General features: G+C 42.1%; 1 protein-coding gene and 1 non-coding gene across 2 annotated transcripts in view; both read left to right on the forward strand.

Annotated features, from left to right (window-relative positions):
* The first annotated feature begins 10361 nt into the window (after positions 1-10361).
* On the forward strand, positions 10362-10468 carry LOC131486503 (U6 spliceosomal RNA). Its single transcript, XR_009249383.1, has one exon. It is a non-coding gene; the product is annotated as a U6 spliceosomal RNA (small nuclear RNA).
* A 3829-nt stretch (positions 10469-14297) lies between these two features.
* The window catches only part of NINL (ninein like), a 205455-nt gene continuing 192747 nt past the window's right edge, over positions 14298-27005 (forward strand). Inside the window, exon 1 of the mRNA XM_058684663.1 lies at positions 14298-14746. The gene's annotated coding sequence lies outside the window, so the exon portion shown is untranslated. The remainder of the gene's footprint in view (positions 14747-27005) is intronic.

A 27005-nucleotide genomic window follows, 5' to 3' on the forward strand; every position in this document is an offset into this window, starting at 1 on the left:
TGTGAATGTACTAAGTACCCCCAAATTGTACAATGATAAGTGATCTAAAAGTTACATTTTATTATGGTTTATTGGTGTATATCACCTATATTCCACTTGCTGAGTTCTTAATAATGAGAAACATATGTTTAATCTTTTCACATATCTCCAAAGCTTGAAATCTGTGTTGAAGATTTAATAAGTAACAGTAAGATACACTGAAAACTACACATACAGTGCTTCACTGAGTGTCCACTGATAAATGGGACTGTTCTCCCCTGAAAACAGCTGTTACATTTAACTCCTTGGAATGAGCAAATTTTGTGGGAATTTGGTGGGTTGAGCCCTCTCTTAAAGAACAGTAAACAACATGGAGGCAATGTAAGCACAATGGGTGCACCCCACACTGAGGCTGGTGAGATGACTTATTCAAGGCCCCGCCACGTGAAAGCCTAGCCACACTCAGTCCCACTCTTTCCAGGGCTGCCAAATCTAATGCTTGCCCCCACATACTAACTAATGGCCCCCAGTAAAGTGCAGGACATTGTGGCAGGTTAAAGACAATGCAAGGATGACATTTGGAATACCAACAGATATAAAAACTAAGAAACTTAATAGGAGACACACGTGTAACCAGTGCCAGCAATGACATTGAGATGTAATAAAAAATTTTTGTCACCTATTGTTCCTTTATTTTTTTTTTAATTTTTTTTTTAACATTTATTTATTTTTGAGACAGAGAGAGACAGAGCATGAACGGGGGAGGGTCAGAGAGAGGGAGACACAGAATCTGAAACAGGCTCCAGGCTCTGAGCTGTCAGCACAGAGCCTGACGCGGGGCTCGAACTCACGGAGTGCGAGATCATGACCTGAGCCGAAGTCGGCCGCTTAACCGACTGAGCCACCCAGGCGCCCCTATTGTTCCTTTAATATTGACATGTGGGGGAAGCTCTCTCGCTGCCAGTGGATGAAGAGTAGATGAAAACTCCAAGCTTTTTCTGTTTATTCCTTGGAAATTGTCCTATGATCACTTTAAGTCACAAATACAATCTGGATTCAGATGTGCACAGGGTCCAGCCCCATAGGATAGTACACACTTCAACTTTTGTTCAAGTGCAGGACTGCCCAGCCTGCCTCTTCCCCTCCCACGAGGCCTGGGCTTGCTTACTGGAGCCTCCCTATGGTTTTCTTCTCCACTCATCTCCTCATGAGCAGGGGTGAGGTGTGGGAGGGTGGACAGGGAGGTTCTCACTTGGCCAGAGCCTGCTGCTGTCCTCTAATTTGGCTCCACAACCTGCAGGGCCAACAGGCTTTCACACCTGACTACCTTGCAGGAACTATGGGGCTTTTCAGAGCCCCTGCTAGACTTCTGCATCTGCTGCTTCTGGGCCCCTTCTCCAGTAGGCTGCCCCTCTGGCCTTGCTTCTCTGACAGACCTCTCCACCACTGACTGTCACCAGTGACATCCCCTTCCTCTCACAGGCAGTACTCCTGGGAAGGGCTCTAAATGGTTCCAGGTCAGTCTCCCTCCTGTGTCCTTGCCCCACCATCAGTGAGAAGCAGATTACACCCGCAGTCCACTGTCCCTGGCTCCCCTGCCACAGCCCCTTCAACTTGAATGCTTTCTTCAGGAAATGTGTGTCTCCCTCTCTGAGTTTTACCACTGCATCTCACTCTCTAGGTTTGAGGTTAAGGGGTAGTTCCTCTAGCCCTCTCCAAGGGGATGAGACTCAAGCTGCAGAATCTCTGTCCACAGAAACTCCATAAATTCCCTTCCACCTCCAGTTCCACTGTCTCTACTCTTATATCTGAGAAATGGGTGGGGAAGCTCAAAAGTCAGGAAGCAAGTGCTGGACTAACTGCCTTGAACACTCTACCATGGTGCCTCTTACTAAGTTTGGTATCTGATGTCTTCTGCTTAGCTCACAGCTTCAGTTTTGACATCCTGGTACATAAGGAGTATGGTACAAAATTGATGAACACTTCCTAGAAGAATGTCAGATAAGAGAGTTACAGTGCAGTGGCCATGAATTTTAAGCTGTGTATTGAAGGAAATAAAATATCTGATCTGGGTAAAGAAGGGAGAGAACATTTGCAGAGAGAGAATTCAGTTTAATAGAAATTTATGGGACCCCTACTTAGTGCCAGGCAGTGAGGTTTCAGCAATCAGGAGGAGTTCACAGTCTGCAAAAAAAGGAAAGTGGTTAGCTTGGCTAGAGAAAGGAATCTGAGTAGGGATGGTGAGAAATGAAATTTGGACGGGTAGGATGGGCAGTCAAAAGCAGGCTGTGAATATGGAGAAAATTGTCAACAAAATGGTAGAAAAGAAGGTGGTGAGGCTTATGTATATGTGTTTGTGGATTTGTGTGCACGTGTGTAATGGAGTGGGTAAGTACGTGTGGATTTGGAGGGTGTAGATAATGGAGTGAAAGTATATGTGTATGAGTGCATATAGAGGTGTGTATGTGTGAAGAAGGTTGTGTATGTATAGTGTATGTGTGCATATCTGTAGAAGGTGTGTGTGTGTGTGTGTGTGTGTGTGTATAGCATAGTGAGTTTTCTGTGTGGTGGGGAGCAATGTACAGTGTTGTGTGGTGAGTGTACATGGTTTTGTGTTTGGAAGTGTGTGTGCATGTGTGTAGGTTGTGTGCATATGTATATGCAGGTGGTGAGATGTGTGTGTGTGTGTGTGTGTGTGTGTAGGGAGTTTGTATGTATGTAGTGGGATTATATGTAAGTAGTGAGAGTTTGTGTAGGGGTGTGTATGTGTGAGTACTATGTGTGCTGGGTACTGTGGTATATATATGTGAAGTTGTATGTAATGAGGTGCTCATTAGTGTGTGTGTGTGTGTGTGTGTGTGTGAGAGAGAGAGAGAGAGAGAGAGAGAAAGAGAGAGAGAGAGAGATTGATGGGTGTTTGTGAGTAGTGAGGTAAATAGTGGAAGGTATTTCATGTAATTATGTATGAGTTGTTGGGTATGAGTGTAGTGAGGTCATGTGTGTAAGGAGTTGGGATTGCATATATAGGTGTGAGTAGTGAGTATTCATGTGCTTAATAGGGTGTCTGTAGTGGGATTATTGTGGAGTGTGTAGGTGGTATAGCATATGCCTATTGGGGAGTGCATGTGTGCATAGTGTGTGTGTGTGTGTGTGTGTGTGTGTGTATGTGTGTGTGTGGTTGGGTGACATTATGTGCAGTGCTATTGCATTAATAGGGTACTTGTGTGTAATAGTGGCCAAATAGAACAATGTGAAAAACAGACCACTTTACTGGGGTTAAAACATGCCTGAGTGAGAGAAAGACAAAGAGAGGAATAAAGGTTGGGAATCTCGTTCAAGATATGGACAAATTGTTTCTCTGCCACTCCTTTCCTCCAAACCACTAAAGCTCCTTCTTAGAGGAGCTCCTGTCCTTGACCTCTTCTCTGACTCCTCTGGCTGGTCAGTTGACAGCCACAAGTGAGTCTAGCTGTGCAGGCTGGATTTGTTGCACAATTTGGGACTCAGAGGCTCTAACTTGGGATTTCCATCTGGAATGCCCATGGGGGCCAGACCCACCTGAGGATGAGCCAAGGGGGCCAGTGCCACAGCATGGAAGTGATGTGGATCATAGCAAACTGAGGAGAGGTGACCCATAGGAAAACTCCTGTCATGAAGCCAAGCAAAACAGGTCTGAGTCAAAACCACGGGGCTCCTGTGCTGTGAACTCAGCACATTCCACTCACTTCTGTTGAGTGAACTTCTAAAAGGGTGAATGAGATAAAGCCATAGAGAAACAGAAAGTGAGTCTGTGGAGAGGGAGAAAAAGAGAAGGAAGTGGGTACATAAGGGGAAGGACAGTGAGGGGCCTGCAGGTGAGGAGTGTTGTGGACTAAATTGTATCCCACCCCCCAAATTCATATGTTGATGCCTTAATCCCTAATATAACTGCATTTGAAGATAGTGTCTTTGAGTAACTAAGGTTAAATGAGGTTGAAAGTGTGGGGCCCTAATCCAGTAGGTATGGTGTCCTTACAAGAAGAAGAAGAGACATGAGGGATGCGCACATAGAGGGAAGGCCATGTGAGGACACAGGGAGAAAACTGCAGTCAGCAATCCAAGGAAAAGTTTCCCTCAGGGGAAACCAAACCTGCCAAACCTTGTTTGGACCTCCAGCTCCAGAACTGTGAGACAATAAATTTCTGTTACCGGAGCCACCCAGTCTGTGGTGTTTTGTTATGGCAGCCTGAGAAAACTAATACAAGAGAAAATAGCTGTGATGCCTTTGCAAGACTTGGTTCTATTTTATCATTTAGCCAACAAATATTTGGGCAGTATACATACATACATACACACACACACACACACACACACACACACACACAAAGACCACATGTTAACTATTGTGTGTGTGTGTGTGTGGTGGGGTGCCCTTGGCAGGAGTCTACAGCAGGGAAATAAAGGGGCCCAGCCCTGATGTCATGGAGCTCACAGGCTCAAAAGACATGTGATACCTCATGGAACTTCTCACTATATACACTCTGCTATTAAAGCCCCTATAGATGAATAGTATTGCAGGCTCCCAGTAATTCCTGCACCAAACAATAGCCCAAAGGCCCTGGACTGCTTTTGGATCTTCTGTACAGTGGACCCTTGGGCTTGGTTGTTTACATCATTGAGATACAAATAAATCCTCATCAGGAGCCAGAACCAATCCTGGATTCTGGGCCCACCAAGAGCCTTGACTTCAGGCAATCACACGTGTTCTTAAAAGACAATTTTACTCCAAATCAGGAAATTCCAGGATCAAAACAAAAACAAACAAACGGGTGCCTGGGTGGCTCAGTCGGTTAAGCGTCCGACTTTGGCTCAGGTCATGATCTCATGGTTTGTGAGCTCCAGCCCCACGTTGGGCTCTGTGCTGACAGCTCAGAGCCTGGAGCTTGCTTTGGATTCTGTGTCTCCCTCTCTTTCTGCCCCTCCACTGCTCATTCTCTCTCTCTCTCTCTCTCTCTCTCTCTCTCTCTCTCTCTCTCTCTCTCTCAAATAAATAAATATTTAAAAAATTAAAAAAGCAAACAAACAAAAATCCCATACAAGATTATTTTGTTTCCCTCATTTCTCAGTTACCTCTTCTACTCTTCTTTATAAATTAAAGTCGTTTGTTGAAAGAACAGAATTCAACTGAGTAAATTTTAAAGATCTTACTGCATTTATTGGGTGATTCATGAATTTGGCAGCATCCAACCTAGCAGAGAGAAGGGAGTTTCACAGAGCTGTATAAGGTGAGAGATTTTTACAGATTTTTTTTTTATTTATTTATTTTTGGGACAGAGAGAGACAGAGCATGAACGGGGGAGGGGCAGAGAGAGAGGGAGACACAGAATCGGAAACAGGCTCCAGGCTCCGAGCCATCAGCCCAGAGCCTGACGCGGGGCTCGAACTCACGGACCGCGAGATCGTGACCTGGCTGAAGTCGGACGCTTAACCGACTGCGCCACCCAGGCGCCCCTTTACAGATTTTTACAAAGAAGTTATACTAGGCATTTGCTGGTTGGTTAAGGCAGGATTATTTTCCTTATTTGGAGCAAAGGGACATCTTAGAGTCAAGTCAGGTAACTTATGCTGAGCAGACAAGCAGTGACTGGCTGATCTAAGCTTTCCTTTTCTGGGAGAACCCAGCATAGAAATTTAGTGAAGTTTTGATTTGCTGACATGAGGTTTACCGTGAGTCGCTCCACCTTGAGTCTAATCTGGTTACTTTAACAATAATCCCCTTTTCATCAGACCCGAAGGAGAGGTGTGATCAAATGTTAAGGTTAAAAGGGGAGTGTTCAGATGAGGTAGGAGTAAGGCAACCCTAAGTGCCTCCTCTCCCAAACAGCTAAATATCAAATCATTCTGAACACCCAAGAAATCGACTGGAAGTCTTAGAGAACAAAGCTGCCATCTATAAACAGAAAAAATGACCTGTGGAAGCTTCCCTTAACAAGCAGACCAAAACACATCTAGAATCTGCCTTCCTTTATTATTTTTTTAAGTTAAAAAATTTTAATGTTTATTTTTGAGAAAGAGAGACACAGAGACCGAGCAGAAGGGCAGAGAGAGAGGGAGACAAAATCTGAAGCAGGCTCCAGGCTTTGAGCTGTCTGCACAGAGCCTGACATGGGGCTTGAACTCAGAAACTGTGAGATTATGACCTGAACCGAAGTTGGATGCATAACCGACTGAGCCACCCAGGCGCCCCAATTTTTTTTTAATTTTTTAATTTTTTTAATTTTAATTTTATTTTTTTTATTTTTCCCCCTTCCAAAATGACAAGACAGAGGAATTCACCCCAAAAGAAACAACAGGAAGAAATGACAGCTAGGAATTTAATCAATACAGATAAAAGTAAGATGTCTGAATTAGAATTTAAAATAACAATTATGAAGAGTCTACCAGGGTTTGAAAAAAGCATAGAACACACTAGAGAATCACTTGTTATAGAGATAAAAGAGCTAAAATCTATTCAGGCTGAACTAAAAATGCTGGAACTGAGGTGTAAATCTGAATGGAGTCCACAACAGCAAGGATGGGCCAAGCAGAGGAGCAGATCAAAGAAACTAAGAGGTGGTTCTTTGAAAGAATTAATCAAAATGATAACCCCTAGCCAGACTTATCAAAAAGAAAAGAGAAAGAACCCAAATAAATAAAATCACAAATGAAATGGGATCACAACCAACATCTCAGAATCCCAGACCAACATCTCAGAAATACAAACTATTATAAGAGAATATTATGAAAAATTATATGCAAACAAACTGGGCAATATGGAAGAAATGGACAAATTCCTAGAAACATGCAAACTACCAAAACTGAAACAGGAAGAAATAGAAAATTTGAACAGACCCATAACCAGCAAAGATTTTGAAACAGTCATCAAAAATCTCCCAACAAACTACAGTCCTGGGCCAGATGGCTTTCCAGGAGAATTCTATCAGACATTTAAAAAAGAGTTAATATCTATTCTTCTCAAACTCTTTCAAAAAATAGGAATGGAAGGAAAACTTCCAAATTCATTCTGCAAGGCTAGTATTACCTTGATTCCAAAATCAGACAAATAGCCCACTAAAAAGGAGAATTGCAGGTCAATATCCCTGATGAACATGGATACAAAATTCTCAACAAGATACTAGCAAATCAAATTCAACAGTACATTAAAAGAATTACTACGATCAAGTGGGATTTATTCCTGGGCTGCGGGGTTCGTTCAATATTCACAAACCAATCAACATGAAACACCACATTAATAAAAGCAAGGATAAGAACCAGGTGATCCTCTCAACAGACCCGGAAAAAGCATTTGGCAAAATACAGCATTCATACTTGATAACAACCCTCAACAAAGTAGGGATTGATGGAACATACCTTAACATCATAAAGGCCATATATAAAAGACCCACAGCTAATATCATCCTCAATAGGGAAAAACTAAGAGCCTTTCCCCCATGGTCAGGAACAAGATAAGAATGTCCACTCTCACCATTTTAATTTGTTTTTGTCATTTTGCTATGATGTATTTTAAAATTTATGCTGCCTAGGATTCACAAATTTCTTTTTATAAAGACTTTTTTTCTTAAGTAATCTCTATACCCAATGTGGGGCTCTAACTCACAACCCAGATGTCAAGAGTTACATGTTCCTCTGACTGAACCACCCAGGATTCACTAATTACTTGAGTCTGTGGGCTAATGTACCATTAGTTCTGGAAATTTCTCAGTCATTATTTCTTCAATTTTGTCTCTGCCCCATTGTCTCCTTCCTGCTCTCAAATTAAATTTGTTAGAACTTCTCACTCTAGTCATAATGTCACTTAATCTGTGACTTTCTAATTTCTACATTCTGCATTCTGTGCAATTTTTACTTACCTATCTTCCTGCTTACTAATCTCTTCTTCAGTTCAGTCTAATCTTCTTTTAAGCATGTCAATTCATATCTTAATTTCAGTCACTATATCTTTAAGTTCTAGGATTTCAAGTGTTCTTTTCTAATTTGCTATGTTAATTTTATCACTTTTTCTGAATCTTACAAGCTTAGCTTCTATATTTTTCATTATAATTAGGGTAGTTGTTTTAAAGTCTGTCTAATAATTCTAATATTATATATTTGGGATTCTGTTTCTGTTTTCTTTTATTTCTGCAGGTCCTGGCTCATAGTATCTTGTTTCTTTGTGTGTCTGATTATATTTGACTCTGTGGACACTGCACGTGAAAAATTACTTGAGGCATTATTTTTTGATGCATAGAATAACTAAATCTTCCTCTGGAGAAAATTTTCTATTTGCTTCCACCACTGGTTGTCTGTGAGCAATACCAATCTGAGATTATCTTAGCCTACATTCAAGATTTCAAATTCTTTGAGCTACAGGCAGTTGCACTAAAAGCTACTCTGAGAAAATGAAATACTTCCATTCCATTCTTCAGTTCAAAATATTTGGGTTCAAATGACTTAGAAACAAAAGATGTGCCTAGACTTCTTTTCACTGAATAATATATCTTGGATTATTACATATGAGTATGCACAAATATATTAAAATACAAATATAAATATCATTCTACTATAGAAAAGGCTTCTCCATTCTTTGCTAAACCCGAATGTACCACATTTGCTTTACCAATTTCCTATTGATGAACATAGGTTATTTCTTTTTTTTCTTTTTTTATGTTTATTTATGTATTTGTTTGAGAGAGAGACAGAGCACACGTCGGGGAGGGACAGAGAGAGAGGGAGACACAGAATCTGAAGCAGGCTCCAGGCTCTGAGCTGTCAGCACAGAGCCTGACACGAGGCTTGAACTCACAAACTGTAAGATCACTACCTGAGCCGAGGTCAGACAGCTTAACCAACTGAGCCATCCAGGCGCCCCCCTTTTTTTAATTTAATTACAAATTAGTTAACATATGGTGTAATAATGATTTCAGGAATAGAAGTTAGTGATTCATCACTTACATATAACAGCCAGTGCTCATCCCAACAAGTGTCCTTGATGCCCATTGCCCATTTAGCCCATCCCCAACCCAAACCCCACCAACACCCCTCAGTTTGTTCTCTATATTTAAGAATCTCTTCTGGTTTGTCTCCCTCTCTGTCTTTATCTTATTTTTCCTTCCCATCCCCTATGTTCATCTGTTTTGTTTCTTAAATTCCACATATAAGTGAAATCATATGTATGGTATTTGTCTTTCTCTGACTGACATATTTCTCATGGCATAATACACTCTAGTTATGGCAAATGGCGAGATTTCATTCTTTTTGATTGCTGAGTTACATTCCATTGTATATGTAAAACACATCTTCTTTATCCATTCATCAGTTTAGGCTCTTTCCATCCTTTGGCTATTGTTGATAGTGTTGCTATAAACACTGGGGTGCATGTGCCCCTTTGAATCAGCACTCCTATATCCTTTGAATAAGCTCCTAGTAGTTCAATTTCTAGGTCACAGGATAGTTCTACTTTTAATTTTTTGAGGAACCCCCATACTGTTTTCCAGAGTGGCTGTACCAGTTTGCATCCCACCAGCAGTGCAAAAGTGTCCACCTTTCTCCACATCCTTCCCAACATCTGTTGCTTCCTGAGTTGTTCATTTTAGCCATTGTGTCAAGTGTGAGGTGGTATTTCATTGTGGGTTTTATTTGTATTTCCCTGATGATGAGTGATGTTGAGCCTCTTTTCATGTGTCTGCTAACCATCTGGATGTTTTCTTTGGAAAAGTGTCTATTCATGTCTTTTGCCCATTTCTTCACTGGATTATTTGTTCTTTGAGTGTTGAGTTTGGTGAATTCTTTATAGATTTTGAATACTAATTCTTTTTTTTAAATGTTTATTTATTTTGGAGACAGAGACAGAGACAGAGGGTGGGGGGGGGGGGCAGAGAGAGAGGGAGACACAGAATCCAACGCAGGCCTCAGGCTCTGAGCTGTCAGCACAGAGCCCAATGCAGGGCTCGAACTCATGAACTGTGAGATCTTGATCTGAGCTGAAGTTGGATGCTTAGCCAATTGAGCTACCCAGGCGCCCCTTGAATATTAACTCTTTATCCAAACTGATTGTTTCCCTCGCTGTGCAGAAGTTTTTATCTTGATGAGATGCCAATAGTTCATTTTTGCTTTTATTTCCCTTGCCTCTGGAGACATGTCTAGTAGAGTAAGAAGCTGCTGCAGCCAAGGTCAAAGAGGTTGTTGCCCGTTTTCTTCTCTAGGATTTTGATGGTTTCCTGTCTTATGTTTAGGTCTTTCATCCATTTTGAGTTTATTTTTGTGCCTGGTGTAAGAAACTAGTCTAAGTCCATTCTTCAACAGGTCAGTAGAAAAACAAATTCTAATTTTGCACAAGTGTACTTTTGATATTAAAACCCATTCTTGTGCTCGCTTCGGCAGCACATATACTAAAATTGGAACGATACAGAGAAGATTAGCATGGCCCCTGCGCAAGGATGACACGCAAATTCATGAAGCGTTCCATATTAAAAAAAAAAAAAAATTCTTTAAGAACTTGAATAAATGTATTCCGATTTTAGCCAGTTTGACCACACATAAAATGCTTTCCTTATGACTCATTTTCCAGAAACCATCTATAGCTTTTTAAAAATATATATCCAGGGGTGCCTGGGTGGCTCAGTCGGTTAAGCGTCCGACTTCAGCTCGGATCATGATCTCGTGGTCCATGAGTTCGAGCCCCACGTCGGGCTCTGTGCTGACAGCTCAAATCCTGGAATCTGTTTCAGATTCTGTGTCTCCCTCTCTCTGACCCTCCCCTATTTGTGCTCTGTCTCCCCCTGTCTCAAAAATAAATAAACGTTAAAAAAAATTGTTATATATATATATATATATATATATATATATATATATCCATTTAGGCTTTTTCCTATATTTTCCTCTTCCTTATTGTGAAACAACCATTTTACTTGAAGACAAAAAACACATTTTCCATACTTCTTACATTTTATTTTATTTTATTATTTTATTTTTCTCATACTTTTTTAAAAAAGTAATCTGTGCCCAACATGGGGCTCAAAATCACAACCCCAGGATCATAAATCACATGCTCAGTATCAGTGGACTGAGCCCCACTGGGTCTCTGTGTATTTCTTCTCATCCAAAAATGCATTTTACTCTTCTTAACTACTTTTCATACATGTTTGTTTCTTTTACCACTAATTAATTTTAAGTAGTTTTAATTACATGTATTGGTTAGAATTTGTAATACTTAGAATCGAATCCTCAATTTCTAGTGAAAACTAAGACATAAGCATTGTGAGCTGTTACACTAGCATTCTGTGGATTGACAAGTATATGAATACATTTTCTGATTTCTAGAAGTACATTCTCTACAGTGCATTTTTCAATGTGGCATATAAAATATTTACTAATATACCCAAATATCTTCAGTTCCTCTATAATGAGAAACCCAAAGTAGATAATGTTCAGTAACTAATGTTGCAATATTTTATCTTATTTGGAAATGATCTGGATATTCAATGAATATCTATCATTTAACTTAGCTTAGTATAACTTTAAGGTTTTAAGTTACCAAAAAGAATTGGAAACTAGTTTTAAGTAGATATAGCATTAAGTATAATTATTATTGAAGAGTTTATAAACTTTTATCTTATTTACATCTGTGTAATTTACTTGTTCTTAATAATTATGTTTACATTAGTCATTAAAATATCATTGAGACTTTAAACTGCCAACCATCACATTAAGCTATCTTACTTGCTGACAAATTCTGTAAGAGATAACATGAGCTTATATGACTTTTAGTAAATTTAGCTAGAATAAAAGCTTATAACTGTAAAGATATGCCTGTTTTAATTAAACTATTGAACTTAAATGAGCTGTTATTTAGCTAAGATTATCATAGATGACATGAATTTGAAAAACATTAGTTTCCACATTTCTGAAAGTACACTTGATTTGTATAAATGCTTCTTTTTTTCTTTTTTTAATTGAAGTATAGTTGATGAACAATGTTACTTTAATTTCTGATGTATAACACAACGATCAACAAATCTGTATGTTATGCTGTGCTCACCACAAATGTAGCTACCATCCATCACCATACAATGCTATTACAATACCGTTGACTATATTTTCTTTTTTTTTTCTTTTTTTAATGTTTATTTATTTTTGAGTGACAAAGACTGCAAGCAGGGAAGGGGCAGAGAGAGAAGGAGGCACAGAATCTGAAGCAGGCTCCGGGCTCTGAGCTGTCAGCACAGAGCCCCACATGGGGCTCGAACTCATGAACCGTGAGATCATGATCTGAAACAAAGTCGGACGCTTAACCCACTGAGCCACCCAGGCTTCCCACCATTGACTATATTTTCTATGTTGTATCTTTAATTCCCATACAGATTCTTGATTTTTGTTAGGCCAATTAAATAGAGTTCTTTACAAATTAATTTTGGCAATTCCATCTGGAGGTAAAAAAATATCACACATCTGTAATATACATAGATATACATGAACATATAGCTAGATACAAATAAAGATCTTATAGCTTTTATTTTATTTTTTTTAATGTTTATTTATTTTTTGAGAGAGAGAGAGCACAAGTGGAGGAGGGACACAGAGAGAGGGAGACACAGAATCTGAAGCAAGCTCCAGGCTCTGAGCTGTCAGCACAGAGCCTGATGCAGGACTCCACTCACAGACTGCAAGATCCTGACCTGAACCAAAGTCTGATGCTTAACCAACTGAGACACCCAGGCACCCCAATATAGCTTTTATGTTAAAATTTTAGTCATGAGACAGGTTCTGTTAGAGCAGGCAGTTTGTTGGGTTCTAACGGGATGCCTGGAGGTTAGCAATGAGGAAGTCATAGCCAGCTATGGGGAAGGTAGGAGGTCTTTCCTGGCAGAAGCCATGAAGCCATAAAGAAGCCAGGTCAAACCAGACAGGCCCAAGATGGCAGGTGCCATGACAGGAAACCCCTGATCTAATTGGGAGGAAAAAGTGGGAAACCATGTTTCCTGCCCCAAGTAATGAATATTCCACCCCCTAATTAAAGACTGTCAGTAAAAGAATCCCAACCCCCAAAGCGTGTAGGTCTCTGTCTTGAGCTTGCTTGCTCTATCCTGAGAGTGTATCTTTCACTTTAACACAGCTTCCCTCTTGTGTGACTCATCCACTGTATTGCACGTCAGTCCTTGAATTCTTTCTCAAGACAAGACCAAGAACCTTTGATGACTCCTCTTTCTCAAGACAAGACCAAGAACCTTTAATGACTCCTCTTGGTTTGGCCACATTGAGGCCCCAGGGCCCAAGATCTCCCTGGTTCACCCAGCAAGGGTTCAATAATGCAAAACTGACTAGTTTATAAAAAACAGTTGAACCCAAATTGTGTTTCTGGCAGATGGAATAAGTTGTTTACTTGCTTAGATGGCTTAAGCCTTTCACTAATATTTGTAGAGAAGACTTTTAAGATTTTTCATAGGCTTAGTTTCCAAATAACTTTGTTTTGTCCTTCTGATTAGAATTACCTCCTTCAAGTTTGCATTTGAAAGATATAGGCCCTGGTTCCTGGGGAAGACCAGGAATATTTATATATCATAGGCACAGAGAAAGAATGTAAATTTCTCTAAGAAGGACCTTTGTTCCCAAAGTCCAGATCTTTTACAGTATCTACGTGCCTTCTGAGATGAATAAGGAAGGTTTTAGCATTGATAAATAGGACAAGTAAGCTTTGAGTTGCTTGTAGAGCTGCATTTTTATTTTTGTAAAGATTCAATTGTTAAGACAAGGATAGTTGTTTTTAAATTGTTTTCATAAATTAAGTTGTTTTTAAGCCTGAATGATATCAAGAGACTGACACACCCATCCAACCATATTATCTTCAATCTGCTTCTTTATACCAAGGAGAATATTTTCAGCTAAGTTGGAAATCAAAAGATTCCTACATTTTAGACTTATAGTTTGGGTCTTTGGAACATTTTAGCAAATTCTTCCACAATGGCTTCAGAATGCTTTTCTTTCCCTCTGTTTCATAGTTTCATTTTAGTTTAAAGGAGAGGGCTTAAAAAAAAAAATGGTCCTTACAGACTCTGAATGTCAGCTCTAATTTGGCCAACTTCTGACTATAGACCTTCTTAAAAAAATTCTTTCAAATGCATTTTCAGGCTGTATTCAGATAGGACAAAGAGTAAATATACCTGACAGTATTGAACTCTCCCACCACCTGTTGGTTTTTTTGTTTGTTTGTTTGTTTGTTTGTTTGTTTTTTACTTCTTTTAAACCAAAGGTATACCTATCAAGTGACTCAACACAAACCAGTAAGTCTTTTATGACTTACCCTTGGATGCAACAAACATCACCAAAGAGGGTGCAAAAGGTGCAAAAGCCTTCCCAAGATCCAGAACCACTCCCAAAGATAACCAAGAGAAAAATTTAGACAATTGCCCTGAGAGCTGGCAAAAGTGCATTGGACCTAGCCAGAGAGTACAACCCACAGTTTTGTCTGGCCATATTCTTGGGGTCCCTAAACTGATGGCTGAATTGCCTACACATGAAAAACTGACAATCTGCCTTCCCCAGGAAGGCAAGAAAGCCAAGCCAAGTTCTCAGAACACAAAATGAGACAAATAAAAAAGCAATAGCTGTATCTGGGAGAGAGAGGATCAATACACAATATGTACCCCAAAACCAGATTCACAAGTGTCTGAATTTTAAAACGAAGGGGATGTGAAATTTTACCTTCTTCTCTTGACCCTGCACTACAGACAGAAATCTAGGAGAGCTGATTCTGGTAAGAATTCTTTTTTGTTTTTAATGTTTATTTATTTCGAGGGAAGGGGAGGGGCAGAGAAAGAATGCTAAGCAGGCTCTGAGCTATCAGACAGTGGTGAGAAGCCAGTTTTTAGAGCAGAGTAAGGGAGTTTGGAGATATGTGGAATTCTCCCTTTTGGTAATCTTAGGAACTATGCCTTGTTATAATTGGTCGGTTTGAGCCTGTGGTTATTTCGAGGTGGGTCACTTAATGAGCCTGTTTACTCCAGCTCAGTGGTCTCTGTGGGCCCTTTTACCTTTCTCAGGTTTCCATTGCTCAAGTCTGTTGCCTAAAAACAGTTTATACTACCTTAGGTGCACACAAACAAAACTAGCAGGTCCCATAGTGGAACTATAAACTGAAGGAACAACACCCAATAAATCAGGACTGTGAACTAATAATGGACTATGGTCTACAGGCTTTAGTGGAACCATCTGCTAGCTCAGGCTGATCTGTTAAACCCTGGACTAGAAAAGTCAATTAGGTCAGAAACTCAAACATAAGAAGAAGTCAGAGCTCAGATATGAGAGGAACTTACCATGTCTTTTGGAGACATTGAGAAAGACAGAGAACTCAAAGGGTTCATTGGCACCAACACCTGTGTTTCTCATTGTTCCCAAAGCCATCAATAGCCTCCTTTGGATCTCATTCTGATTGCCAAAACTGCTAAAGAAGAAAATTCAATTGAGTAAATTTTAAAGATTGGCTTTGTTCAGTGATACATGAGTCAGGTAGCTTCCAATCTAGCAGATAGAGAAGAGCTTTGAAGAGCTGCACAAATGAAAGACTCTTTAATAAATGTTTATTTATTTTGAGAGAGAGAAAACCCACATACTCCTTCAAGTGAGGGAGGGGCAGAGAGAGAGGGAGAGAGAATCCTAGGTAGGCTCTGTGCTGTTAGCACAGAGCCCAACACAGGGCTCAATCCCACAAACCATGAGATCATGACCTGTGCCAAAATCAAGAGTTGGATACTTAACTGACTGAGCCACCAGGAACCCCAGAAGTGAAAGATTTTTATAGACCAAAGTAAGCAGGAACAAGGAAGTTATAAGGCACTTGTTTGTTGGTTAAAATAGGGTTACTTTCCTCATATGGGGCAAAGGAATTCTTGGAGCTCAGTCAGGTAATTTGTGCTGAACAGGCAAACATCGACTGGTTGACATGGCTGTCCTTTTCTGGGACAGCTGAGCGTAGAAACTCAGTTAAGTTTTGGTTTGCTAATGTGGGAGTTAGCATGGGCAACACCATCTTGGGCCTAGTTTACCTTCAAATTGGAGTAATTTGTAAAACTAATTTTCTTCTGTCAATAGTATTTTGATTCAAGATGATAAGGGTGATCTATACTTTGACTTACTGTTTTTAAAAGATAAACTGAGGCATATTTAAAAGTTTGAGAGTTCATTTGAGCAAAAATTGGTTCAGATTGGACAGTACCAAACTGAAAGTGTTTAGGAGCTAAGGGAAGGACTTTTATTAAGAATATTTGAGGGGCGCCTGGGTGGCTCAGTCGGTTAAGTGGCCGACTTCGGCTCAGGTCATGATCTCGCACTCTGTGAGTTTGAGCCCCGCATCGGGCTCTGTGCTGACAGCTCAGAGCCTGGAGCCTGTTTCAATTCTGTGTCTCCCTCTCTCTGACCCTCCCCCATTCATGCTCTGTCTCTCTCTGTGTCAAAAATAAATAAACGTTAAAAAAAATTAAAAAAAAAGAATATTTGAAAGCAAAGCAAAGAAATAATTTGATTGGCTATAGCTTAGGTAGTTGCCTTATCTGGGAAAATCTAGTTGGTTTTTTCGTGATTAGTTGTGTAGCAGAATTCCCGCACAGAGTCATGACACTGAGGCTTTTCTTTCCAGGAAGGAACTTTATTCCTGCTGGCACCGCTCAGTTGGGTTTGTACCCAAAGACTGAGCACCAAATGTTACATGGCATAGTTTTTTAAAAATACATTTTCTATTTCTTTGTCTCCCATATATGGTAACACACATAAACATGCAGTCTGATTAAGTAGTCTCAGTTTACAAGGTCATGAGGGATGTCATCACATAGGCATATAGCCACGTTACCTTGAAGTTTTCTCTCCCTTTTTTTCTCTCTCCTTAGGGAGGGGATGATGCCACTCTCCCCACTTTGATGCTCGGACCCCTCTATTTTGGGTCAAAGAACATCATCTTGGTTTAGAGGTTTATATTTTTATGACATCATTACATGAGTCACTGTCTTTCTCTCAACCATACCCTCAATGAGACTGGAGATAGACCTTATAATCAAGGGAGATAAGCAGGGTAAGATCAAGCACCCTCCCAAAATTAGGAGGATAATTCCCATGAGGTATTTGAATCCCTCAAGAGTTGAAAACCATCCTCCAAATAACTGCCCAGGGTTCCAACCTTTCCAGGTCTGGACTGGGACATGAGCAACCTTTCTCATTTGATCTGTGATTTCCTCTATGATTTTTCCCTCATCATCTATCTGTAGGCAGCTGTTGCTCAGGTGTTTTCCATAAACACCTCCCTCAGAAGCAAGCATGTAATCTAAGATCAAGCAATTTTGATAGATGGCATTGTGCATTTTGGTTTGCTGCTTAGCTAGTAAGTTAAGAGCTCTGGCAGTTTCATTGGTTATAATTTCTACAACTGCTTGCAGTCTAATTATGCAATTTAGCATGTAAATGGGAGTGCAGTAGCCTCAGTACCCAACCTCTGCCCAGGTGGCAGGGCCATAATATTGGATTATACACTCGGGAGGCCATTTATTATCTTTTTAATTGCCAATTTGTAAGGCACTTTGCTTCCTTTGAGTCTCCCTGTCCCCATACACTTGGACTCTCAAATATTTCCCTCTGGCAAGTGGGAGCAGGAAGAAAGATGGATGAATAGTTTCCAGCACATATGACCCTGACCAGACTGAAAGGAGTACTATACAGGCTGTCCTTCCACATATCTAGTACAGTCCACCTGGGCCCTGCCATTTGATGGCTGCGTTGACATTGTCTCAGGGCTGGCAGAGATGAGAGAAGTTAGACAAGGGTGGGGCTCTGGCTCAAGGTGGTCTGGGGTCCCCCACCATTGGGTTTTTTGGGCATATGGGTTATAAAATCTTTGGCTTAGCCATGTTAAGTTTTTAACAGAGATGACAATGAAGTTTTTCCCCACTAGGCAAGACAGTTTTTTCCAATAATTGAGATTTTGAGAAGCCAAACCCTGATAGTAGGACTGGGGTATTTTGTTCTACTATAAGGTTTGTGGGGATCTAATTTTTTTAGTCTCTTGTGGCCATTTTCCCCCCATGTTGGTACCAACGAAGTATCCTATCCACACAAGGAAGGTGAGTGTTAACAGAAACCTCTCACGTTTCCAGCTGGCCAGGGTGGCCTCGGCCAATCCTATGGCAAAGAGTAGAGCAAGAATCATAATAATAGTGAGAAACAAGGTGTGACAGTGCATCACAGTAAGGAAACATATAGAAAATAAGGACAGTCTTTTGTTTCATCAGACTGTTGATACCTCAAGCTTTTGCTGTGTGTAGATTAGTCAACTTCTGGAGTGACTAAAGCAGGGCTGCAGTCTCCTGGAGCCTCTGGAGTTGCAGATTGCTTCTTCCATACGGTCAGCTTGCACAGCATTAGTGGATCAGGAATGCACTCCCAGTTTCAAGATGTAGGCTTCACTCTGATTCCAGGGACCCGCTTTAGATACCTTTACTAAGGTACCTTTACTAAGGGTGGGCAAAATGACAGTGAATGGGCCCCTCCAGAGGGGCTTTAGGGGTTAGACATTTCACTCCTTTATCCATATTTCATCTCCTGGTTTAAAGGGGTGAGTGTCTGTGGTCAGATTCACAGGTAATCGTTCCTTGACCCAGTGGTGTAAGGTGGTTAGGGTAAAGCCAAGGGCCCCATCTGTTGTCTTAGGGTTAGACTGATTATCTCATTTAGATCCCCCCTTATGCCCTTGATAATGGGGGGAGGGTACCCATAAAGGATTTTATAAAGGGAGAACCCCATCTGCTTCTTTAAACTCCCATTTGCAGCTGCAGTCTGTTTCCCTGAAGGTCCCTTATCTCCCCCTGCCTAATGTTAAACTTTTTCCTATTGATTTCTCTCCTGGAATAGGACCTATAACTGCTGTTAGGAAACAGAGTTTCCAACAGAGACAATGACAGTTCTGGCTTCTTCAAGCTGATAAGGGATGGTATAGGGGTATAGTGGTTAGAGTCTACCCAAGGGTTGGTAGAGTGGCCCACAGTATGGTTTTACAGGAAGGCTGGCAGGCATGAGGTGGCATAAACTTTAGCAGACACAAAGAGAAAAACACAAAGTAAAGATTATACTAACCAACAAGATGGCATCTTAAGATAATGTCTACAGTTTCCAAACCTGTCAAATAATCTAAGAGAGACCTTGACTTTGTAAACAATATATGTCAGGGAATCTCTCATAACCCAGGTGATATAGAAGCAGGAGCAGTAAGTAATCAATGGTGGCTCTATTTCCAAGAGTTTGGCCCTAACTTAATTTAAAAAAATTTTTTTAAGCATCTAATGCTTGTGAGGTGTTATTTAGAGTTTTGCTGAGTATAAGCAGACAGTCTGCTTTATTTTGAGGTGTAAAACTTTTTCAAGAGCCAGGAGTTCCATTAGAGAAAGAGGCAAGGCAATCATTTACCATTATTAATTTGTAAATGTTCAGATAAGCCAAACCTGGGTATTATTTTTATAAGCAGAATTTTTATTATTTTTTGTGCCTTTTCTGTCTTGTAGGGGAAGGCCTTTACCCAATTAGTAAAAGTATTAACCCATACCAACAGATGTTGGAATTTTTTTTTGATCTTCGCGTGAGTGAAACGTAATTGTTAATCTTTCCTGGATAGTCTCCAGTTCCTTGATTGTCGGAGAGCAAGTTTCTGATTGAAAAGATTGTTTCTAAGACATACTTCACAGGCTGATACTACATGCAGAACTGTCCTTGACAATTTTTTTTTTCCAGTAAACATCCTTTGGGCTATTTGATAAATTTTGTCCCTCCCTAAATGAAAGGCCTGATGTTGTGTTTTAATGATCTTCTAGCTCTGTGGGTTTGGTAATAGTAATTGCCCTGATCTGTTTGTAACCATTTCAAGGTCTGGAGACCATGTTTAGGAGCCAGACCCCACTTTATTTTGGGGGCGAGGGAGAGTAGGTGGGATTGAGTCTCCTTTAATAATTGATACACTAACAATCTAGTTTCCTGAACCCTGGTATCTATAGTCTACAATATCCAGTAATTTTCAAAAACTCACATAATTTATCTGTCCTGGAGTTAGTAGCACCGTAGTCTCTAATTTACTTATAATGTCCCTTTCTAGCTAGGGAGTAAGGCTCTCTGGCATTATCCAGAAAGGATGAGAAAAAATTAGGTTTACCCATATACATCCCAGGGGCTGAGAGAAAAATTTAGTTAGAAGTTTTCTGGAGATCCCTCTAATCGTCATGCTGCATTTGGATAGTTGGCCTGGAGTGGAAAGGAGGACGAAAAGATAGCTCTGGTGTTAAGAAGGATATCAACCAGTTTTCCTTCTATATTTAGAGTTACTTGAGGCTCTGGGTTTCTGACAGACAGTTGGTTTAGGGGAGCTACCATGAAAAGCCCCAGGTGCCATTAGTCCCTTCCAGGGACATTGGTTATTTGAGTCCTCACAGATATAGGTCCCCGAAGGCATTCAGATCTCCAGTGATTGTCTCCACACAAGGGGCATGCCTTATGGGGTTTTCATTTTGGATGTCCCCTCTGAGGACATTCTCATTTTCATGCTCTTGAACGGCCATATAAATGGGACTTGGTGCCAGGACCTCGGGAAGTCCGGTCTGACATAGTATGTAAGACCACAACTAAGGTATCAGATTTTTTTATTTTAAAGCCTCCTTTTCTGTTTTGTGTTTTTTTTTTCTTTCTTGTCTTGATCTTGTTTGTAATATACCCAATTGGCAGCTCATAAGAGCTCCTCCAGGGTCCCTTCAAGGTCAACAGCCAATTTTTGCATTTTCTTTGAATATCTAGGGCTGATTGAGTGACAAATTTGTCCTTTGAAATCATCTCAGCCTTAGGAGTTTCAGGGGGGTTAGCCATATATTTAATAAGAGCTTCCCTCAACCTCTCCAGGAAGGCCACTTGGTTCCCATTTTGTGTTTGTAAAATGGTGGCTAATTTAGCATAATTTAAGGGCTAAATCTTAGATTTCCTTAATTTTTTAAAACATCTGTCTCATTAAGAGTCTGATTTAACAAAAGCATTTTGTCTTTCCAGGTCAACTCAAAAACATACGTAATATTCTGAAAAGCCTTTACATACTTATCCGATCAGAAAATTTACCTATATTTTAACCCTTTTATCTGTCTTAATCCTTGTAATGTAAAGGGTTTTTTTCTGGAATTCTAGCTTCTTGTAAGGGAAACATGTCCCTTACATTACAGGGAGGGCCTGGATAAGGTGGGTAGCAGGGAGCAAAATTGTAATTTTTTGTATATATAGATTGAGGACCCTAGGAGGAGGAGGTTGAAGTGAAAGATTTCCCTTCCTCCTTCTCTAGGTCTGTTTTGGATACAAGGGCCCTTAATTGTTTCCCTTACTGATTGCTGGACTTTAGAAAGGGTTGTCATTAAATTAGGATCTACTTTACATTGCTTACATATATCTTGATTTTTTTTTTTAAGGCCCAAAAACAATGAACATAGGGAAATTCTCCCCATTTCCCTTCACATTTGCAAAACAAGTCCAATTGTAGGATAGTATTGTCATTGATATTTCCCTCTGGAGGCCAGATTCTCTCCTCTAATTTGTATTGGGGCCAAGCCTTTGGGCAAAAGAAAATGAATCATAATGTATTCCAATGGAGTAATGGCCTTGGTTGGGAAATTTCCCATCTATAGGAAAAAGGAAGAAAGTTGTCCCTTATCTCAATTTCCTATAGCTTTCTAGGAGAAACCTCATCTCCTGGCTCTGAGTTTTGGCTGGCTATGCGACTGGCAGCCAAAAGCCCTGAGGCGCTGGGAGTAGTCATTTTTACCCAGGCTTGACCCTACCTGAGAGAGCTGACCAGGTCTTTTGCTGTGTGTATGTGTGTTTGTCTGTGTGTGTGTGTGTGTGTGTGTGTGTTTTGTTGTTGTTGTTGTTATTGTTGTTGTTGCTGTTGTTTGCCCCTCTATTTCCCACCTGTAGGACCTTGGGGATATGAACTGTGACCAAGCAGGACTTTCCTGGATGTCATAAGATGTAGTAATTTTATTTTGGTCCAACAGTAACTTACATATTGATCATTGGTCATTGAGGGAGGGGGTTAAAGGGCCAAAGTCACGGTCTATTCCTCTGCCTTTTTCAACAATGCCTACATAATTATGTTTTAGCCATGTGGATATCCATTTTTGGCATACAATGGGTTAAATGTGGTAAAATGGCTCCCATGTATCTTAGTAAAAGCTCTTCATATATCATCCATCCCTCATATGGCACAGGCATCCATTCCTCTGCTAAACAAAAACAACACAAATGTGGAGGATTTGGAGGCCAGCACCAAGGGTATTGACATCATTTCCCCAGCCTTTGGATCAAAGGAGGAATTTTAATCTTAACCCTGTATAGTTTTTTATTTATTTTTTTTAATATTTATTTATTTTTGAGAGACAGAGTGAGATAGAGCACATGCGGGGGAGGGGAGAGAGAGGAGACACAGAATCTGAAGCAGGCTCCAGGCTCCGAACAAGTGTGCAGCACAGAGCCTGACATGGGGCTCAAACCCACGAACCATGAGATCATGACCTGAGTCAAAGTTGGTCACTTAACCGACTGAGCCACCCAGGTGCCCCTTAACCCTGTGTACTTTTAAAATCCATTTATTCTAACCTTAGTCTGTCCTGACCACACATAAAATTTTTTTAAAGATTTTCCTTCATGAATCTTCTACAACTTTTCTTTGCATTTAGATTTTGTCCCAAGCCATTTCTCTCCAAATAACCAGTCTCATTAGGTCATTTAGGACGAAATTACTTTCTTTTACCTTCAACAAAAATATATTTCCATTTCTTATATCTTTCTTTCATATCTCCTACTTTTCTACCTACAGAGTTGCTTTTCTTTTATCAGTTTTAACTATATTTTGCAGAATTTTAACTCTTAGAAACCTTAGTCTCCAGTGAAAACTAAGTAGTAACTGTTAGGGTCAGGCGTAAGGCAGGGTAAAGATAGGAGCCAGAGGCTAAAAAATTTTAGCAGTCAAAGGCTTTACTTGGGAACTAAGGTCTTGGGTGAGGTTCCCTGACTCAGGGAGAGAGAGAGAGGAGTCAGGGAAGTCGCACCAGGTGTGGTGGGGTGGGGTTTTTAAGCTGCAGCAGTTCCGGGTTTAGGTCCAGGTGGGCTTTTTTCACATCAGGTCGTGATGTCGTTCGGTGATTGGTTGACCTTCAATTCGTTCTGGCACGCTACTAGGGGCTTTTCATTGGGTTGCGCTGGCAAGATGGCCGTCCCCTCTACTGTGGTTCCAAGGACATCCTAACAGTAACCAATTGTGAACTCTATTACATCAGAAAATTTTTTTTTGAGATGGCAAACTTATGAATCCATTAAGCACAAAGCATGTTTTTCAACAGTTCCAAATATCCTTAGTTTTTTGCAACAAGTCAGAAGCACAAATCTGAAAGGGCGGGCCTACGCAGGCCGACTCCATCTTGTTCTGTGTCCTTCACCTTGACCACACCTCCTCCCTTTGAGTAACTCCCCCCTCACCTGCCTAACAGGACTCGGACCCTTTCCCAGCCAATCGGCTGAGGCCATAGCCATTACCTCACCAACTACCCCTAGGCCCCAATAAAACCTTTGTCCTTTTGAAACTCGCTCTCTCTCCCCAGTATCTCACCACTGTGTTGGTGCAGGTAGGGGATTGAGCTCGAGCTAGCTCGAATAAAGGCTCTTTTGCTTTTGCATTGGACTCGGCTCCCTGGTGGTCTTTGGGGATCACGAATTCTGGGCATAACATTTGGGGGCTTGTCCGGGATCCCCAAGACCCCCGAGGGACCCCCGACCTGGAGAGCCTGACTGGCCATGGTTAGTGTCTGTCTGTTTGGTCTGTCTTTTCTGTGTGAGCTCATTTCTGGAATTCTGGTAGTGCCCGACGCAGTCTAAGTGGATGCACTGGAGGACCACGGGCTGGGAGTTTTGGAAGACGTTCCGATTCTCCCTTCTGGAGGGATGTGGAATCCCCTCAAAGGTCTGAGACAAGGCGGGTCACTCCTGCTGGTCGGCGTGAGGCCGTCGTCTTTGGAGGGACGTGGAATCCCCTCAAAGGTCTAAGCTAGCTTTCAGTTTTACTTCCATGGAGTTGGAAGACTTTCTAGGGGCCCTCTGTTTGTCTGTTTTTGTGTTTCTCTGTTTTGTTCTGTGGACTTACTGGACCGACGTTATGGGACAGACTCAGACTACTCCTCTAAGTATTATGATTGATCACTTTAAGGATGTGAGGGGAAGAGCTAACAACCTCAGTGTGGAAGTCCGAAAGGGTCGGTGGCAGTTTTTTTGTTCTAGCGAGTGGCCAACTTTCAATGTCAGATGGCCACCAGAGGGGACCTTCGACCTCCCTACCATCCACTGAGTCAGGAGTATCATCTCTCGGCCTAAGATGGGCCATCTTGATCAGCTCCCTTACATTATCACTTGGCAGAACCTTGTAGAAGACCCACCCTCTTGGCCTAAGCCCTTCCTAGCCCCGCTCCCTCTGGAGCCAAAACCCATTCTTGCTTTGCAGGGGACAAAGAAGAAGAAAAGTCTTACCCAGCCTTCAGCACCCCTCTACCCTGTCCTACAGGGGGGTACTGAAGAATTAATTTTTCCTCCCCCATATAACCCCTCTAGGATGCCGGAAGAACACCATCCTCCCCCTCCAGGGGAGGCAGACGCTGTTCTGAGAGCGGGAGGCGGAAACGCTCCAGTGGGAAGCCCGCCCTTTACCAGACAAAGGGCTCAGAGGAAGCAATCCGCCTCCGCCGCCGACTCCACTATTCTGCCCGTGAGCCACCGGACCCCCAGATGCGGAGGGGAATCAGCCCCATCACTATTGGCCTTTCGCCACTAGTGACCTCTACAATTGGAAAGCTCAGAACCCTAAGTTTTCCGAGAAACTGGCAGGGCTTATTGATTTATTAGACTCTGTTTTTTTTTTACCCATCAGCCCACGTGGGACGATTGCCAGCAGCTTTTGCAGGTCCTGTTCACGACTGAAGAAAGAGAAAGAATCCTCAATGGGGCCCGAAAACTAGTTCCGGGCGCAGACGGGAATCCCACCACCAACCAGGCTCAGATAGATGCCTCCTTACCCTTAACTCGGCCCCAGTGGGATTTCAACATGGCAGAAGATAAGGAGAGGCTCCAGGTCTACCACCAGACCCTAATGGGTGGGGTCTCCAAATGGCTGCTAGAAAGCCAACCAATTTGGCCAAGGTAGGAAATGTACAACAGGGAAAAGATGAATCTCCAGCTGCCTTTTTAGAACAGATCATGGAGGCATTCCGTACCTATACCCCCATGGATCCAGAGGCTCCGGAAAGCAAGGCAGCTGTTATCATGGCCTTTGTAAACCAATCGGCCATAGACATTAGGAGAAAATTACAGAAAATAGATAGACTAGGAGAAAAAAGTCTGAAGGACTTACTGGTGGTAGCTGAAAAGGTATATAATAACCGGGAGCCTCCTGAGGACAAGCAGGCTCGTGCCATGGCGGCTGCCAGCAGTAAGCAGACTCGAGACCTGGCCAGAATACTACTAGCTACCACTGCTGACTTCTCCAAGGAACGAGACTGCCGTCTCCAGCAGCTGGCAGACGACGCAAGAAAAGGTAAAAGAACCACCAAGGGGGGGAAGCAGAGGCTGCAGGAGGATCAGTGCACATACTCCAAGGAGATAGGGCATTGGGCCCGAGATTGTCCAAAAAGGGCCGGCGGGAAGGGAAGCAAGACTGATCGAGTAAAAGTCCTAGAGCTAGATGAACTAAGTGATTAGGGGAGTCGGGGTTCGGACCCTCTCCCCAAACCCAGGGTAACTCTTAAAGTGGAGGGGACCCCTGTTGACTTCCTTGTCGACACCGGAGCACAACATTTGGTCCTCCACACCCCACAAGGAAAACTAGCCAGCAAGAAGTCCTGGGTACAAGGGGCAACTGGTATGAGCCAGTATTCATGGACTACCCGAAGAACGGTAGATTTGGGAACAGGCCGGGTATCCCACTCCTTTATGGTAATACCAGAATGCCCCTACCTGCTGTTAGGACGGGACTTACTGACCAAGATTGGAGCTCAGATAACTTTCAGACAAGGGGGGCCTCAGGTCACCGATGGCAAGGGCCACCCCATCCAGGTCCTGACCACGAAACTGGAGGATGAATACCTCCTCCACCAGGAGGCGCTCCTAAGAGAGAATAATATAGACAGATGACTACAAGAATTCCCCTCGGTTTGGGCAGAGACGGGGGGATGGGACTAGCCGCTCACAGGACCCCAGTCCTGGTAGAGCTCAAGCCAGGAGAGAGTCCGGTAAGGATCAAACAATATCCCGTGTCTCAGGAGGCCCGGAAGGGGATCCAGCCACACATCCGGAGACTACGAAGCCTAGGGGTACTAGTTCCTTGCCAGCCTGCCTGGAACACCCCCCTACTGCCGGTCAAAAAACCTCACACAAATGACTACCGACCAGTACAAGACCTCCGGGAAGTAAATAAGAGGGTCGCGGACATACACCCAACTGTTCCCAACCCATATACTCTCTTGAGATCCTTGGCGCCCTCCAGGGTCTGGTATACTGTACTAGATTTAAAGGATGCCTTCTTCAGTCTGCCGCTGGCACCCCAGAGCCAACCCTTGTTCACCTTCGAGTGGCATGATCCAGAGGAGGGCTACAGTGGGCAACTCACCTGGACACGGCTACCTCAGGGATTCAAAAATTCACCCACCATCTTCGAAAGGCACTACACGAGGACCTGGGTGAGTACAGAAGGGAGCACCCTGGCCTCACCCTTCTACAGTACGTAGATGACATCCTGATTGCTGCCGACATGGCCAAAGACTGTGAGTGAGGGACCCAGGACCTGCTGGCTACCCTGGGGGCCTTAGGGTACCGGGCATCCGCGAAGAAGGCTCAGATATGCAGGGAGAGGGTAAGTTACCTGGGATATATCCTGGAGGGCGGACAGCGGAGGTTATCAGATGCCAGAAAAGAAACTG

Source organism: Neofelis nebulosa, chromosome 9 (assembly GCF_028018385.1).
Source record: "Neofelis nebulosa isolate mNeoNeb1 chromosome 9, mNeoNeb1.pri, whole genome shotgun sequence".
Taxonomy (NCBI): Eukaryota; Metazoa; Chordata; class Mammalia; order Carnivora; family Felidae; genus Neofelis; species Neofelis nebulosa.